Here is a 20406-nt window from a genome sequence, read left to right as displayed (position 1 = left end):
TTACCGGCATACATACTTGGAGTGCCAAACTGCAGGAGGAAACCCCAGGTACAAATCTGTGAGATAATGCATGAAGCAATGTCTAACAAAACAGACATTGTCCAAAAAAGATGTAAAAGCTTATAAACAATAGCCAAAAGCAAATGAGGAATATGGTATGCTAACTTTTTTAACATACACAAAATAAATGTAATAAATTCTCTTAAAAAAACCCAAATAATAATAATGATGATAAGCGACACTAACAGTAAAACGTAAGGTATTCCAAGATACATATATATAAACTTAGAAAAATTAAGGTGAATAAACTAGGACATAACACTGCTGGCATATATCTAAGCTGATATAAAAATTAGATTTGGAATCTTCTAGTGAGCTATCAAAATTTATTTTTCCAATGTATTTTCTGATGGAGGAGGATTTTTGAGGTGGGGAGAGGGCTTTAAAAATAAGTTAAAACATGGAAGTAAACATAAATGGAGAACTTTTTCTTAAGCGATGTGAACAAACGTTTAAAAAATTTTTTTATTGAGATCGAGCAATCACAGATATACTGTATGTATATTTAAATTAAACTTGACCTGTAGCTCTAAAATCTAAAATATTTATTTTTCTATTCTTTTTTTTTTGATGATTTTTTTTAGGCTGTTTAAATGTAATTGCCAAATAAAAATAGAATCTAATAGAGTGGGTAAACTACAATAGTAAAAAAAAATTTGATGCTTTTTCTTTCTTTGTTTGAGAGTGTGTCCACACCATGTTGGTTGCTTGGTTGTTTTTGTTTTACGGCATATCAACCATCTTCAGGTTATTTAATGCCGAATCCAGTTATTTTGAAGAAAATCTTTTTAATAGAATATATATTTTTTTCCAAGCCGGTTTCTATTTAACCCATAGTTGGGACCCTAACAGGTACTACCACTCCGGGTCAGAGTGGACCTGGGAGCAATGGCAATTAAAGGGTGGCTCCACACTCCCCAAATCCCATAAGCTAGGGGTTCTACCATCAGATATAGTTCAAGGTCATATCCAGGACCCTACACCACCACAGAGATTTAATGATTTAAAAACTATTAATTGTCAACTTCTGAATAAATTAATGCATGCATGTCATGCACATGAACTATTTGAGGACGCTAACCACTGGGTTGCTACTTTTCAGGAAGCATCTATATTTGAAGGTGCAGATAACATGAAGTATTTGTTTGTTATCACGTTTACTACATGTGCAGTGTCCCATACAAAATAAAAAATGCATTCGATGAAGGTTTCCTTCTTAGGAAATGCAATCAACATCATGAAGTTGATATAATATATAGCTCTAGTGCATATCAAAGATGATTTATAAAATGAATGGTAAAACACTGACATAATTGGATCTGACCTCGGCTGATCGATCTAATACACATCTAATCATTAGTGCTTGGAATTAAGAGTAAGCATTCTTACAATGTCTATACATATTGGATAAAACATGAAACATTGTGTATGCAAAAGTTTTGTATGAATAACTTTTACCTTTCTAAATGCAAGACCCATCCGAAAATAGGTACATATAGAGACGATGGTTTGGGCTGTTTAACAACCAAAACTCACCAAATAATTTTGCCTATAATCAATAGCATGGGAAAAAAGTCTTGACATAAAAATTGTGATGCTGAAAACAAACCTAACCTTCAAAAAATTCTGAGGATTTTTTGGTGTCAGTATTCATGCCAAAAGCAATCATGAAGCAAATAATCAAAAAAAAATCAAGTTCGGACATAGTATTTCTTAAGTTAATCTACTTTCCCAGGCAACACCGGGACACAGGTTAACTAGTGTGTGCGTGTATATGTTAAAGAGGTGAACAAGTCTATCTCTTGAGGGAACTTGCACACATTTATAAACAAGAAGTGGAATCTTCATAATCAACTGTGATTGCTAATTGAATTAATATACCTGCAGCAAAAGCCATGAAGAACTCAGCTTTGGCAAAAATCCAATAAATCTCGTGAATTTTTATCAAAGACAAGGAATCTTCCAGCCATCCTGGAAAATGAAGGCAAGCTATTTGCAAAGAGAAAATATTAAATATAAGGAGGCAGGGGAAATACAAAAATAATGGCAGCCAGATATAGAGTTGAACATGTAGAATCAAGCCATGTTTTAAACCTTTAAAACTTACAAAAATTGTTTTTCTTTAAATTATTATACTCATCATTGCTATTTCTTTCTTTTTTTTATTATTATATCTCAGCCGATGTACCCTTTTAATATCCTTTAAGTGTACCTATTTACTTGTCTCCTCATTTGGGCAGAGTTAGACAATAGGTCGCTTTTTAATGCGAGGAATATAAAACCCCTGTCCCAAAAAAGGGGCACTTTGGATTGAGACAAAAATTTTTAAAAATACCTCAGTTTAAAAGGATCTCTCCTTCACTGGTTGAAGAAAATAGTAGAACACTTTGCTCTTAATCAAAAGGCCTCCTCCACATATATTATCTACAGTACAGTAATACATTTCTGAATTTTTGAGAGGAGGATTGGTTATTCGTATTATTTGGATTCATCAGATTACTGTTTTTATCTTGAGTATCTTAAGATACACCTGAAGAAAGTCGGAGGTTACATCGACCGAAACATTATGAAAATGACACTCAAGATGAGAACAGTAGTCCGATGAATCCAATTAATACGTACATTAATGTTTTTCTTATAAGTACTCCATCCAAGAGCATAATGAGTACTAGCTTTTACTGGAAATGTATAGTCCGTGACAAATTAGGGTTTTGTCAGAAGGATGGTTTGGACAATCAAGGTTCCACTGAACAGCTTAAGAATGAAAATAAGCATTGGATCTATTAATTTTTCTTATAAAACTTGGCCCCTAATCACATCAGGTGCTTATTTCTCAGTGGCAATATAGCAAACAGTATATACTATATACTGGAATTCAAAATAATTGCAACAAATTTTTACCTTCAAACATCTGTTAGAATTTATAAACTATTTTGTTAAAAATAGTCAAATTAAATTGAATTTTCACTAATAAAAAGACACAGTATCAAATGATTTCCTAAAATCCAAACATTTGTACTAATCCCGCCCATCAAATATTTACTAGATTTTTTTTTTGTTCGTTTAAAACGAGAAAAAATTATAACCCGTTAACTTGAATTACCATGGATTGAATACAATTTATAAATTTATAATACTGAATTTGTGGTTATTAATTACTTTTTAAAAAGCCATACATAAAGTACATGTTAGAAAAATTAGTCTTTACTTTTTAAATCTATTTAACCTTTTCTATCTAGTAGTATTACAATTGTATTATTTAGGTTATTCAAACTCTTAATGCACGGGGTTTGCCGACTCTTGTTTTACTGTTTAAGGATCCTAAAATTCATACTAGAATTGTCTGCAAGGATCCGTGGTGCAATAGATAAAGTGCTAAGTAATAATCAGTTCTATGTGACAGTTTTCTGGAAGCTGAAGGTTCAATCCTCGGTGCAGGCAATACAATAAATACTTTTATCCAGTCAGAATGAGAGCAAACTACCACTGTGGTTTAAATAAATAGATTCAGTCAAAATTCCGTATAGATTTCTGCGTTTGACAATATACACCTGAAGAAGGTCAAAAGTTAATGAGAACAGTTGCTTGAAAAATTCAGATAATATAAATTATCAATCCTTATCTCAAAAATTCCAAAATACAATTTCTATTTTCAAAATATAGAAATGTTGTTCATATTTTATAAACTTCTTAAACAACAATAGAACTTACTTTTATTGTAAACCTGTTTTGGAATGCATATTTTGCTTGTAGAGAATTTACTGATAAATAAAAATTTTAGCTTTTTCTTTGCAATGTTTTTTTTTAAATTTTAAACAAATGACATAAAACTGTATTATTTCTTTGTTGTAACATTTTAATTAGATACTCACCAATTAAAAAAGGCACAAAAGTATTTTTCCTTGTCGCTAAACTCTTGCTACTAATCGTCTAGTGAAAAATTAATTTTTGCAAAACTACTTGGTGCAAAGTATGGCTTTCAGGGTAAGTTACACTAGGAAAAAAAATCAAGTAGCTTTTTTATTTATTTACTACTTTTTTTTTTTTTTAAAGTTCAGTGAAAAAGATTTACATTTTTACAATATTTGACTATTTTTCGTGTTCTTTTCAGGAGTAAAAGAAAAAAAAATTAATTATTAGCGTTGACCATTCTTAATTAAATCTCAAGGTTTTATTCTCCCCCCCCCATCCCTGTAAAACATTCATAAATACTTATTTAGCAACAACAACTGCCAACAGTTTCCTTTATTCTCTGTTTGTACCTAAAACTAATTAAAAATTCCATGAGCAAAGTTTCTTTCCTAGAACTGTCTGTTGATGGAACACAATACTGCGAGGTTGCATCCCAGCTGACTATAACATTGCTGTTTTCAAGTTTAATGTAAACAAGTTATTGCTAGACTTCCCTCTTATATAATTAAACCCTACCCAACTTCCACCATTACTGAGCAATACACAAAAAGTCAGAAAGAGAGAACGGGAGAGTGAAACAGGGAGAGAGAGAGAGGGGGGGAGAGGGAGATAGAGAGAGGGGGAGAGAGAGAGAAAGCGAGAATGAAAGATAATATAATAAATCAAGAGAGACAGAGATATAGAGAGGGAGACAAATAGAAAGAGTTGGCAAACAGGAAATCAATGTATAAAAATATTGTTATATGCCAACAAATTTACAGCATACATTTTGTTCCACAAAACTAATAAAATACATTTCTGAATTTTTTAGAACAGTCTTGATTATTCCTATAATTTGGATTCTTCAGACTACTGTTCTCATCTGCGTGTTTTCAGCTGGGGCATAGTGGATAAACTACTTGATAAAATTCGATTGCAAGTTACACTCTTCTGGAGGTTGAAGGTTCAATTCTCAGTATGGGCGGCACTCAAAAATGCAATTGCAAATTACTTGGGACTTCTACCAGATTATGACTGACAGAACAAGAGCATGCTACCTCCATTGATTAAAGAGTGTTTTTTGTTTGGAATTCCGTGCAGAAGTTTGGCAGAAAGATTCCCGGGTTCAAAGATATATCGGAAGAAGGTTGGAGGTTATGTTGACAGAAATGTTGTGAAAATACCACTCAAGATTAGAACAGGGGCGTGAAAAATCCAAATAATGCGTAAAATATATCATTTGTATACTCAACGTAAAGTTAGCTTAGAGTTGGCATGATGCAAAACAAATACAAAATATTTACACACATCAGTAATAAATCCCGTGTAATGAATAAAAACAATATTTTACACACACGTGTATTTAGACAAACATCATTAAACATGTGCTATTAAAAACAATGAATCCCACTGTAAGCAGAGAACACACAATATGTGCATAGATAGATAAAATCATACAACAGATGAGGCCAAAAAAAAAAAAAAAGAAAAAAAAAAAGATGACCCTATTTTGTCTATCTGGAAAGAGAAGCAACACTTATTTATGAGACTAAGTGATATAAAGGTACCAGTTCAATCCCTGATAAAGGAACTTCAGAAAAAAAAAATGAATTGATATTAGATATCTAAAAAGCTAAGGAACATAATTTACTCAAGTGAATTAAATGATTAAAAGATGGAAAACACAGGGATCAAAATGTGATGAACACACACACACACACACACACACACACACACACACACACACACACACACACAAGCCCCCCCCCCCTCTCGGGTTGAGCAATGTATTTGAATGATCACTGGCTACTATTTTACTGCAATGGAAAGCTCTTTATAAATAAACAAATAAAGCACAGAGTGGTTATCATTGTCATTCTAGATATCATTCACTAGTGTCACCTGTTCCAGTGGCTTGGTGACTAGAGCTACTGATTGGTTTGATCCCGGGTTTCGGATGGCTGCTAGTCTAGCTACACTGAAGAGATGTGATACAGCAAAACAGTCTGTGAATGATTTGCAATGATAGGGCAATTAAAAGACCGCATTCTAATATACTGATTATGTATACAAAACTGATTTCCCACAGTTAACAAATTTGCATATTGCTTTACAAAAGGCCATTCCATTAATTCACTATTCATTCTTAGTGTTTTCTGGTTCAATGATTGTTTTCATTTTGTTATAACACATTCTATTCATGTATATATATTTTTTTAGTTGTGTATTAAAAATAGGATTTTGGGTAAAAAATCTTTCCAGTCTTTTCCAATCAATCTACTTCCGGAGGTTACAATATAATTAGACATTATAAATTAAAAAAGTCCCCCAATCCATATACTACTGACAATGCTTTCCTTGATATTTTTTCCTTATCAAAAAGCAATGCTTTATCAACAACAGAGAGAAACACACACACACACACACACACACATGCGCACGCACAAAAATCACATTTATCTATTATTTTGAAAATTTGCAACAGTAGCTTCAGTTTAAATAACTCTACAGTAAACTAATAATCCAATTTTGGCACATGCTATTTGAAGGTTAGTACTTTATAAAAATATCATTGAGAATTTTTTTTTTATTAGTTGCACATTTATGCAGACCCCGGGACTAAGATATATTACCACTAATCCTTTTTGATGTCATTCAATTTAAAGTAAACACTTTCTTGTAAAAACAAAATCATCAGCTAACATCAAAGTCAATATATATATATATATATTACAAAGAGTCACCTCTTACCAAGGCTCAGAGGCCACTCAAGATTTAATGAGTGTATGTAGTCAATGGGACAATATCGTAGTAATCGTTAGTAGTGGAAATTCGATAAATTGGATTACTTAAGGGGATGGCTCATCAAGAATTTGTTTCCCTTGGACTTGAAGATGACAATATTCTAGTAAGCTGGAAATATCCCCTACTTCCTGGAAAAAACTAGTCCTCCACTGCTTGGGCAACTACCCATTTACTAAAAGCAGAAAAAGGATAATCTGAAATGATTCACAATAAAAAGGAAAAATATACATGACAAATCCTGGCCAAACGGGTCACAAGCGGTCTAGTATATGCATATAAGTTTGAAAAAACTTGCTTAATCAAGTGATAGAAATGGTTTTAATGTAATATTGTTTTTAATAATAAACTAATTTCCCAAAGACATTTTTTTTAAAGTCTGATGAATTAAGTACAAAAGATACAAACAATTGCACTTAAAGAGACGCTTAAAAATTTAATAAAGATCTCTCGGTCGGAATCTTCGAGGTAACGAATGAATGTCTGCCATCCGGTAGGATGCTCCATCCCCAACTAGACAAAATTATAAGAAAATTAAACACAAAAACAACAAAATGAAATATTTAAGAGAATTTAAATACACATTTCACCACCCTATCCAAAATCATCAGCAGACAAAACAAATTCCCATCTTACCCCCCCCCCTTCACTTCCCGGAAGAATTACTCCGCCCCGGCACGGGAAGTTACCCGTTTGCTAAGAGCAGGAAAAGGATAATCTGAAAAGGGTTCACAATAAAAAGGAAAAAGAAAAAATGGGGAGGGGGTCGTAATTAAGATACTAGTTGAAATTAATAAAGACAGAGGTTGGGTAATTAATAATAATTGTAGCCACATGCTAGTAGTAGTAGTAGTAGTAAGAAGAAGAAGAAGTAGAAGAAGAAGAAGAAGAAGAAGAAGAAGAAGAAGAAGAAGAAGAAGAAGAAGAGGAGGAGGAGGGGGCGGCAATAATAATAAAAAAAAAAGTCAGATTTTTTTAGCCGGTCTTATGAAACTCGTTGAGAATAAGAGGAATAAAATATTGGCATTTTATTTTTATATATATATATATATATATATATATATATATATATATATATAAAATCCGAGGTTATTATTTTTCAGAGACAAACTTTAACGAGGTTAATATAAGAGTGCTCAATGCCGAAGTAGGTCAAGGTATACTTTTTATTTGTTTTTACATATGTTGCTACACAGTCATGAGAATGTTTCGGTCAGCTAGTTACCTCTTTAAGCGATACAGCTTATACAAAAGCAAAGTCTGCAATTAAAATATCAGGTCTTCCAAGTCACAGGGAGTCAATATCAGAACGTTCTGTCAAATGTCATAAAAAATATAAACAAGGAATAAGATTTGGTTGTATATAAAGAAGACTAAACAGGGGGTTGGATTAGGGTCTGTGTTGAGATACAGGAATAAAGAGAAAAGAATGGCAAATCCTAAACATACTAGTGCGTATAGGGTCAATTAGCACAGGAGTGTGAATTTAAACTTTTTGGAATATCTATGCAAAAAGGGGTTTAAATTTAACAGGAATCATTATGCTTTTAATATGACTCGGATTTGCCGTGGTCAGAAAGTAAACAACTTACGGTTGCCCTCTTGCTCATTCCCACCCCACTACTATTATCCCTACATACATTTGTAAAGAGACAGGGAAGAAAAGGAAAAGATGCAAGGAAGAAAAGGAAAGGGAGAAAAAGGAAAGAAAGGGAGAAAAAGGGGGAAACTCATAATTTATTGATGGTGATTTAAAACATTTCTTTCTTCTTCCTACTTATCCCCATCACCGTCCACTCCTCCACCCATTATTCCCATCTCAGCCTTATTTTTTTTTTTTTTACTTATTTACTACTCGAAGCCTTAAAAGTTTTATAGCAATAATAATAAAATCTCAAAATGTATATAAATTAATCTCCATGCTTAGATAAAATTTGTTAGAATTGCAATAACAATCTTTTCTAGAAGTAGGAGTCGATTTTTTCACTGACATTTTTGCAACGCATAAAAGATGTTATTTCGACCATCTGTGATGTTACAATCGCAGTGAGTGCATTGAAACAAAAACGTTTGCTTTTTTCCACCTCCTTTTCCTCTGGCGCATTACGGGGTTCGAGCCTGCTTATAACTCCTAATTTTTTCTCCCTTTTGTGCTCAACCAACATCCTTACACACACCATCCGAGCCTGCCTGCCACAACTTTTTTTTTTTTTTTTGGCTCAACACACACCTACAAACACCCGGACAACGCCGGGCACCCAGGCCAGTTAAAAATAGAAGGTAGTAGGGAATAAATCGGTTAGAGACTGCAATATTCATGATAATTTTTTTTTTTTAGTAATAATTATATTACTTATTCATGTATAAATAGCCGTACCAACCATGATAGTTAATCATCGTAATAATGGTGAGAAGAACGTGTCTAATGTAAAATTGAAAAATAAAAATGCCAAAAATAATCAATTAAAACAAAATAGAAGATAAAACGTAAACGGTAAAAGAGATAGAATTGCCAAGTACCAATCCTAAAGTGGATTAATTGAGGGAAATAGATGAATATTTGGAGTATTTAGAGAAATTGTTTGGAAGTGATAGGTGTAGTAATATGGAATGATTTCCAGGGGTGGTGCTGACAAAGATGGTGTGGTCATGAATTTAGCTAATATTAAATTTTGAGGAGATTCAAGTGAAAAAGTGCATTTCTGTAGGATATTAATATAGGTAGTCTTAGAAGTGTGTTTGATAAGGATTTAAACGGGAGGAGTATGTAAGTGACTAAAGAGGTGTAATTTGTAATGCATACAATTTATTGATGTTTCTTGTTTCTTATTTAAATTGTTATGTTCATGTCTGTCTCCCCGGAAAGACATAAACAGAGGCTGAAGAGAGACTGATATAGACGGTCATAGACTGGTTCCCTTTGTATTGGATTTGAAACCGAGGGTACCAACGTTTTCCTGATCTGTAAGATTTTATATACATATATATATATATATATATATATATATATAGATATATATTGCAAAAAAAAATACGCAATTTCATCGATTTCAATGACAATGAAAATATGGGTGTGTGAAATATTTGTTGATTTTTCATTGTCATTTAAATCGATGAAACTGCCTACTTTTGCAATTAAATTGATACCAAGAGGAAGCTCACATGCCTCTCTGTAGTGATTGTTTACAATACATTGTAGTCTACATTGCACTGTAGAGAACCTACTGTTGATTTTATAAAATTATTTTTCTATATAATGGCTTTAATTAAAGTTTAAAATGCAGAAGTCAAGTATTATGCTTCGATTGTGCTCTAAACAGAAACATTCATTTCAAACACGCCCCTGTCATATCAAAGAACCTACTGTTGATTTTTATATGTCAAGCCTTTCAATTTGTGTGATAATAAAACTTCTCAGATGCACTTGTGATGGTAGGCTGTGTAAGATGTTAACTTTGGTCAAAATCGCCTGTTCCTTCTTTCACTAGATTATTTTGATTATTTTGTAACTTTGAAGACATTCCGATACAAAACCTATCTAAGAATACTGCAAGACATATAAAGTACCTTTATGTAAAATTTAATAAAAATCGGACCAGTTGTTTTCGAATCCATAGGGAACGAACTCTCACATACACAATGTTTCTTTTATATAAAAGTTGAGATATATGTATATATTATATACACATTATTGGAGATCCTTACAACTGTGTATATACCTGCCTCCCCCTCCCACCTACACCCCAGTACGATTAGACATGGCGTCAGTTTTGTTTTGGGATAATCCAGCTTCCCAAAAACGGGGCATTCTGGATAAGAGAAAAATTTACTGTGTACAAACCCAATGTGAGAGTGCCTCAAGCAACTGGCCATAACCCCCACCCAATTTCTGTTAAATGGTTTTATATAGGATTAATATGCGTCTTTTTGTTCTATTTAGTTGGGGAATACTTTTGACTGAATTCTCCCAATCTTCATCAAGCAGTTTTCTTTTATGTGTGCTGAGTTAAAACTGTGTGGCGATTTATAGTATTTTTTTAACACTACGGATCTTATATGCATTAATTTAACAGAAATATAAGTATCACACAAAAAATAGTAAAAGTTTAAAAAGAATAATTAAACAGGGATATTTTGTACTGTGTAATAAAATTTGTTTGAATATATATATATATATATTAGTTTAAAATATAATTATCCACTGACACATGTTTTGTCATCATGACAAAAAATATCAGTTGGCTTTAGAGATGTGTCTTTATCATTACTTTAACTAGTTTATTTACATGCTGATCCACTAATTCCATATACTAAGATTCCATTGCATCTAAAATTTTATATCATGTACTAAACTTTATATATATATATATATATATATATATATAAAATCGTCGGTTTCAAAGAAAGCCAAGGGTATATAACTACATGCTTTCATGTAATTATTTAATATTAAAATTAATATAATGAATAAGAATAAATATTTCTTTACATTTTTGAGACAACACCTAGATAAGAAATAAAATTCAAAAAATAAAATATTGACTAATGAGGAAATGATGAGAATGAAGGCGTTTTTTTTTTTATTGCACTCAATAAAAACAAAGTTATTTCGTATGATGTGTGTGTGTGTGTGTATAAACAACAAAAACAAAGAATATTTATATATCTACTTGTTAGTTTTTTTTTTTTTTACACAGTAGTCACCACTTATCAAGGCCCGGAAGCCACTCAGGGATAAGGGTCATTGCAAGTACATTACGTTAGTGTGGAGATTTGATGAAGTGTTTACTTAAGGGGGCGGTTCATTAGGAATTTGTTAACGTTGGACTTGAACACATCCAAGTTGTAGTCCGGTGGGAAGCAGGCAGACGGAACAGAGTTCCACAGGCGGGCAGTTCTAAGAAAGAAGCTTTGTTCATGGAATCCACGTTTTGATTTAGGCACAGATAAAGAGTGGGGGAAATCTTTCACAGTGGATTCGGCTAGATTGGCGAGGGGGACCAGAGATTGGAGTTCAGACGAGCACCTGCCATGGAAATAACGATAAAACAAGGATAGGCTCGCAACGTCTCTTCTGTGGGAGAGAGGTTGCAAGGTAGAGAAAAGGGCATCCCCCTATATTATAGATCATTGGCTGTAGGAAGGGGAAGATATAAAGGTGATAATCACTTAAAATTCATTCATTTCATCCCTTACCTATATATCTATCTGAGTTGGAGAGGATGTTATTTAATATAATTATAAAGAGCATCTCCATTATATATATATATATATATGTATGTATGTATGTATATTTGTAGTCATCGAGATACAGTCCTGTTTCGTTGTATCACAACTATATATATATGATATATAGAAATATAAAACGGAGGGGGAGTAAAGAGAAGGAGAAAAGAGTAAAGAGGAAGAAGGAGAAAAGAGAAAAAAGGAAGGAAGAGAGAGATAGGGAGTTGGAGAGAATAGGAGAAAGGCGAGGGGGGGGAAGAAAAGTGATGGGGAAACTATGGGGTAGGGGGATGAAAGGGGAAGGAGAGAAGAGATGTTTTAATAAAATCCAACAAATTGTAGAGATAAATAAAAAAAAAAATCTTATATTCTAGTATACAATCACATTAACTCAACTGATTTTTTTAACATTTTGTCTTTATTGTTAAAAGACTTTATCAGAAACGTGTGAAGATGTTTTTATCTCCAAAACACGAGACATAAGAGATGAAGAGAAGAGGAAAAAGCATTAACATTGAGAAATAGAAGACAGAGAGGGAAAGAAAAAACAAAAAGAGGGATTTTAGATTTCTTTGAAAACTTTTGATAAGAAAAATTAGACTTAAAAAGAGAAAAGAAAACTAAAAAAAAAAAAAAAAAAAGAGGAATATTTTAATTATATATTTATTATTGTTATAAAACTATTTTTGTATGTAATGTCTCTCGACTTGATTTCGCTCAGTTCTGATTTTGAAAAATTGATTTTCAGGCGATATATTGTATAACATGTTTAATTATAAAAACATTCTAGTTACATACGCTACAGCTAAGATCTTATTCGTAGTCTAACATCATTAGGACACTGAAAATGTTTGTTTAAATAATGACCAACTGACGATCTCTTTAAACCTTGATAAATTACCAATCAGAAGAAAAGAAACCCCACAAAAATAATTCATACATATTTAAAGTTTCAGTTTCCTTTACCATCGGCTAGCACCCATAGCTGTACAAAACGGCAGTAAAATTTTGAAACATCAATATCTTACAAACTGACACTTTTGTGTTTCAGATATATCATCACTGAAGTATGACATGGATCTAAGAAACATCCAAGTTTTAAAGGAGCCATGACAGCAAACCTCTCGAGATTCCACTTCCAACTGATTGTCCAATTCAAGAGAAAATTATCGCCTACATCAATCAGGACCCTCTGAGAGTCTTTATTGTTAATGAAAATAAGGGTGTCCAGTTTTTTTCTTTCGAACCTCTGTGTGCATGTGTGCATGTGTAATATATAATTATTTTTAAAATTGAAAATTTATAACAAAGTAAACTTTTTTGCTCTTTAATGGAGGAGAGGGTGCAACAACAAAATAAACACTTTTCTTAGTTCTGTATTTAGTTTTCATGAGAACAGTATTTTTTGTTTTGAAACATTTAAGGGTTCGAACACTCACTTGTTCTTGTTAAAGAGTGTACTTGTATTCTGAATTCATCCTGGCACAAGTACTACAGCTACTTTCATAATAATAAATAAACATTTTATAGTATACATAGATACAAATTATTGTACGTGCACGTGTGTGCAATAAATTATCGTCAGGTTTTGTATATCAGTTTGAAACAGCATGTCTAGCCACGCCGAGGAACCGTCATACAGCAAAATAGTTATTTGTGGATGACTATATAGATGGTAACTGAAGTGAAGTTTGTGTCTCAGGTATAAATCCAGAGAATATTTATCGTTCTTTTGGGTAATTACGCCAAATCTAGGGGTAATTACGCCAAATTCAGGGGTAATTGCACCACCTAAAAAAAAAAGTGCTCTTTATATGTATGGTTGCCAAAAGCGCTCTTTTAGCTTAGTTAGTGCAATTACCCCAAAGTACGGCACTATGTTTATATAATAATGTTAAATAATAGAGCTATTTATACACTAGTTTTATTTACGCAAACATCTGACTACATATCATAACATGTTTCAGCCGGAGCTCTTATAAATCCAGCGTCATCGTTCCTTACTCCTTGGTTGAGCTTTCTTCTAAGAGGAAATAACTATTTAATGTAAAAACATCATATAGCATAAATAAAATGGAGTTCTCCGGAACCGGTAATGTAAACAAATACAACAATTTTTCCTTTCATGGTGCACAATAGTCAGGGTTCAAATATCAGCTTGAAACATCACGTCTAGCTACACTGACGCCATCTCCAGAGAGACTGGTATAAACAGAAACTGAAGATAGTTTGACATAGAAGACCAGATATTAGTCCTTTTTGTTTGGATTTGAAACCGACGGTACGGATGTATGCACACAAACACCATGCGTTTCATTTGTAAAAATTCATAATTGCATGAGAATTATTACCGTGAAAATAAGTATACAAAATGGAGCTGTCTACAAGAATAATAAAAATAATAGCTTAAAAGAATGGTAACACAGATGAATTTGACAGTTGCTGAAGTCTATGATATGCAGAGGAAATATGAAAAACTCATGGCGAAGTTTTTCAATGAATCTGTGTGAGAGTGGGAGGGAGAGAAAGAGATGTGAGAAATTGAATCAGCTGATGAAAATGCAAAACAAAAAGTAAACAATTTGAAATGAATAAAACGAAATCGAACTGGAGCAATTATTTCATCTACAAAATGAAAGCCGCTAATTAGAATCATTTTGGAATTGTCACATTTTGATAACAATAAACGGCTGATAACTCTAAAGAAATATTTTGAAAGTTTTCACTATTCAACTCAATCTAACCTTTTTTTAAACAATAAGTATAATTAACATACAGTGGAAGACATTACTTCAAGAGCAATATATATATATATATATATATATAGAGAGAGAGAGAGAGAGAGAGAGAGAAACTGTCAATATTTATAATCCGTTGACTTAGAATGAAGGCTTTATTCCAAACTTCTAGAGTAAAGGTGATATCGTGGTGACTAATTCCTATTAATCCTTAACTGCACATTGAACAGATACCATAATACTTAGTTTATAAACAAACTAAGAGAAATATATATATATATATATATATATATATATATATATATATATATATATATATATATATATATATATATATATATATATATATATGAGAAGCAGAAGATAAAATTTAAGCAAAGAATATAAAATTATTATTATTGAATTCAATCTACTGCTGTAAACAATTTTTCAATAACAAAAAAAGAAATACATCTTAAATTTTCATCTGTTGATAAGAATTTGGGGATTATCTTTTTTTCATGAATGGCAGATAATATTAAAACAAAGCATCCAAAAGTTTGCATTATTTTAAATGATTCATTGTTATCACACCATTTTCATGAGAAAAAAAATACAAATTTATTCTTTATAAACATTGTAGTATGGTAGATACTCGACTGAGCTTCAATCTATGCCCCCCTCCCTGTAAAACATTTGCAACTCGTCTAGCTACAATAAGTGTCAGTAATTTCCCTCACTCTCTGCGAAATTATATGAAAATTCTTGGAGCAGCGTTTCTTTCCTAGAACTGCTTCTCAGTTGTCTATAACATGGTCGTTTTACAATGTAAATAAGTTCGTGTTGAGTCGTCCTCTTAAATAGTCAAACTCTACCCAAGTTCCACCATTATTGATCATCAGTGTTGTCTCACCGTCTACCTAACATTCATTAATCCTTATCCTAGCGTGGCCTTTGGGCCTTAATAAATGGTGACCCCTTCATCCCAAGTTAAACAAAAAAACAAAAACATTTACTTGTCGAAATTAATCCTCATGAGATATCTGTATGTAATACGACTTTTATCCCATTATACCTATGAACATGATATGCAGTTGAAATGATTCCCTACACAACGATATAGATATATAACATGCGTATGTTGTGATCGATAACTTATGATAAAGAACTATCAGCACTGTTTTGTACTTTTTAATTTAGAGTATTGAGCACTTTACAAAATGTTTGAAATTGACTTTATTATTTAAAAAAAAAAATCCATCATGAACTTTTTTTTTAATAACTAAAAAAAACAAAACCTTTTTTTTTTTTAGCAATTTGTATTAATTTAATTAAAAATAGCAGTTTTATTCTTTAAAAGCAAAACACTGTCAGTTGCTATGGAACAGTAGATTTTTATTGGAAGAAGAGTTTTTTTAAAGATAGTACCAATCGCTGGCAAAAACAGGTGGTGTTCCCTGGAGTCTGAGTAAGAATTAGTCTTCCCAGTACTCTCCAGTGTTCTTTTTAATTCATTATTGCAAATCATGTAGTGTTTTCAAAACAGCCGTTTACCATTAAGTTATTGCTGATAATGGTCATTGGCTTTCTTTGGAATTTGAGTGACAAACTTCCTCGGGATTCCCGTACTCTGTTACCATCCAGTGAAGGTTTGGATGGTGCTTTCCCATCCTCTCTTTACCAGCATTTGTTTTTGTACAATACTGATGTTACCAGATTTGTTTATGAGGGATTATTATATGTTATGAAACTAAAGTGAAATGAAAACAGAAACTTGAGTTTTACAGCATGTCAACATCTATTAAAGTGTTTTATGATGTGGCTATATATGTGTGTGTGTGTGTGTGTGTGTGTGTGTGTGTGTGTGTGTGTGTGTGTGTGTGTGTGTGTGTGACAGGAGATCAGAAAAACATTGGTACCGTCAGTTTCAAATGCAAAACAAAGGGAACCAATATCTAGTTACCTATATCAGAATCTCTTCAGCCTCTGTTTATGTGTCTATTACACTCTTATCTTTGAAATTTTCTTAATTGAGCACTCTGCTGGGGTTCTCCCATGTTAACCTCACATATGTAGGCACACACACACACAGAGTAGCAAGGCGGCGTCACATCGTTAAGGATTGAATGAGGATCATTACTATGTCCTTTTCAACTAAGCTCAGAAAATCATTACTTTTTTGTTTTTACTCATACTCCCCAATCATTACCCCCCCCCCCAAAAAAAAATATAATCGAAAGAACCTAAAAAGTTTGAAAAAAATTTCTGAATTGGTGTCTTAAATGGTTAAAAATTTCATTAAAATTGGGTATACATATTTGACATTTTAAGAGAGTCTTGTCACCATGAGTCACTTAAGAGACGGGAGTATCAACACAAAAAGGATAAGGTAGGGATTCGAGAGCACTTCTACTGCCTTCCCCAGTAAAATTTAAGCATACGATTTAAATTTCATTAAAATAGGAGATATTTAAAGTTAAGGGAGTTATGCCTTAATAGCCCCCCCCCCTTAACTGTGCACTTAGAGATCTGAGACACTTCCATTGTCTTTCTTACTAAATTTTACACAAAGATACACTCTTATATTTTATGCAGATTCTCTAACCTTTACGTCTACAAGAAACACAAACATGCACACAGTTTATATATATATATATATATATATATATATATATATATATATATATATATATGGTATATAGGGTATTCAGACATGTGGAAAACTCTTTAATCGGTTTTCATTCAGAAAAAAGGGTTACTAAAAGGTCAAAATCGACAAATTGGTACGTGGGGGGGGAGTCATCTTAATTTTATCTCAGCTGTTTCATAAATGTGCATGCATAAGTAGGTTTGAAAACACTTTTTAATACGTGTCAAGCTGGCCTAATGGTTATCGGACTTGATTCACTGTCTTTAGGTTTTGGTTTCGATCTCAACTTGAGTATCATTTTTTTTTTTACTTACAAAGTGTTAAGAAAAACATAATACTCGCATGCACATGTCTCAGTTTTTGTATGAATTAAAATATTTATGCTCACTTTACGATTGAGCAACATTCTCTCTCTCTCTCTCTCATATATATGTATGTCTTTATATCTTGTGTTTTGGTGATTTATGTTAGTATTGACTAGTTTTACCTACACGAAGTTGCTCAGGAATCTTTAATTTTATGTTTATTTCACTTTTTTTTTTTTTTTAAACCAATTTATTGTTGGATAGGATTTTGAAAGTTAAAGTCAATTATAAAAATATAATTTGGACATTAAAATGTTAATTGAACCAAATTCTTATCGAGCTAGAACTAATTTTGTGATGGTAGTGTTTTAATCTTTATTGGATGGAAATATACTCCAAAACTTAATTTTTAATACATAAGGATTTGCTAATAATTTCAAACTTGGTTTAAAGGACTATCTTCAACAGTTTCAAGGTTTCCAAATTCCTTTTAAAAAATCCGAAGAATCATGAAGCAATCTATTCTTTTCTTCAACTATTAACGAAAGATTTAATTGGCTGACTTGTTTACAAAGAAACAAAATGCATTCTGATGGATTTTATTTCGTAATTAAGTTATTTTTTAAGCAGGATTTTTAAAACGTTTGCATTTTTTATTGTAATAAAACAATTAAATAAAAATAATAATGTGCAAGTCACATGGACGCAATAAACATAAAATCACGAGGTCATCACACTATTTTATTAATATAGAGATCGTGTAGCCCAACTTTCAGGAAGTTAAGGTTTTGTGTTATTGTTTTTTTTTTATATATCTATTTCATTAGGTTCCTTGTATATTCAATTATACCCACGCGAATTAAATCTAGAGAAAATATGCTATATATATATATATATATATATATATATATATATATATATATATATATATATATATATATATAGATAGATAGAGAGAGAGAGAGAGAGAGAGAGAGAGAGAGAGAGAGAGAGAGAGCGAGAGGACTGGTTTCTTATGTGAAAAGCAACTATTTTTTAAGTCGCCTAACGAAGACTTGTGGTTTTAACCCACTATCTGTCCAAAACATTATCATGTCCAGTGTCACGACCTTGTAAATTTGTTTGTATTAATAAAAATATATCTTGCTCTTCTTTTATTGAGCACTCTTAATAACCACGTTAAATTAATTAGTTATCACTCTTTAATACCTATATCATGAGATATATATATATATATATATATATATATATATATATATATATATATATAGCTACACACACACAGTCTTAGTATTTTCTTATTATTATTAGTATTATTATTATTATATATTCAAAATAGATATCTATATAAAAATATATACACATACAAAGACTAGAGAAAACTTTCCCCGCATCCTATAATAAAAAACGCTATTTATAACTGGTTTTTGTTTAAATTGATTTAAGATTTGGACTTGAATTATTTTTAAAGTAAGTTTATTATGAATATAAACCAACTGAGAGTAGTAGTAGTAGTAGTAATAACAAAAGGCACATTTTTAAGAGGTCCCTATTTACTTGCCTCCTCACGAGGACAGAGTTAGACACAAGGTTAGATTTAATGTGGGATAAATTAAATTTAGCCCCCAATAAGGAGCACTCTCCACTCTAGATGCGGACAAAAATAAAAATCATCTTAAGTTGCAAATATTTCTCTTTCACTGACCAACAAGTGAAAAAATAAGATGTAGTATTAGAACAGATACCACATTTTACTCCTAGCTAAAAAGCTAAGAATAACACAATAAATTATTTCATATATTTTTCTACATTGTAAATTCAGGATCTTGCCTGACTTCAATATGAAAGCTGATAGACGTCTGTGCATATGCACCCGGATGTAATGCAATTGCATATAAAATCAATAATAAAAACTTAGGGAGATTCCCTACACTCCATGGCAGAATTCCAGTATAAGACAGTGTTTTCTTACTTTTCCACTGGTACAAAGTTATATATATATATATATATATATATATATATATATATATATATATATATATATATACACATGCACAGTAAAAGAGGCTTCTCCATTATTTTTCTTTGTGTAACCCTTATTGACTAGATAATATAATAAACTTTGTAACTTTACACTTTATTTTCTTAATTTATTCTCTCTCTCTCTCTCTCTCTCTCTCTCTCTCTCTCTCTCTCTTATATACAGCAGCATTCATAACTTCCTGCACTGATGATTCCGGAAGGATGCAACACTATTGTCTGTAGGTATAAAAATAATTATATATAATTATTTTGATATCTGCACACACTAGTGTTTCATTCTTCCAGAATCATCAGTGCAGGAAGTTATGATTGTCACTGGTCGACAGATTCGAACCATACATATATGTGCGTGTGCACACACACACACACAGTCATAGCACCCCTCTCTGAATGGGGTATTTCCAGACCTGCTGAGGGGTCAAAAAAAAAAAAAAAAAAAAAAGCATGGTTCTTTGTGGCTGCATTCAGACCATTATGGTTTTATATTTTATTTATATAAGATGTTGAAAAAAAAAAAAAAAAAACATACCATTCATGTGTATTATATGCTGTAAACTTTCACCATTTTTGAAAATCACTACGAAACCTTAAAACCTAAAATATTTATTAAATGCTGAAAATTTCATAAAAAATTGAATGATTCTCTGATTGCTGATGACTAAAATAAATTCAGACATTGGTTTATTTAGATAATCTTATAGTATCATAGATA

General features: G+C 31.8%; 1 protein-coding gene across 28 annotated transcripts in view; it reads right to left on the bottom strand.

Moving 5' to 3' along the window:
* LOC145292164 (uncharacterized) overlaps positions 1–20406 on the bottom strand; it is an 801350-nt gene that overhangs the window by 184170 nt on the left and 596774 nt on the right. The gene's annotated exons all lie outside the window — the stretch shown is intronic.

Source organism: Euprymna scolopes, chromosome 13 (assembly GCF_053919585.1).
Source record: "Euprymna scolopes isolate OS-2025 chromosome 13, ASM5391958v1, whole genome shotgun sequence".
In the NCBI taxonomy this organism is placed as follows: domain Eukaryota; kingdom Metazoa; phylum Mollusca; class Cephalopoda; order Sepiida; family Sepiolidae; genus Euprymna; species Euprymna scolopes.
Note: the sequence above shows the minus strand (reverse complement) of the source record. Positions and strands in the feature narration are given on the sequence as shown.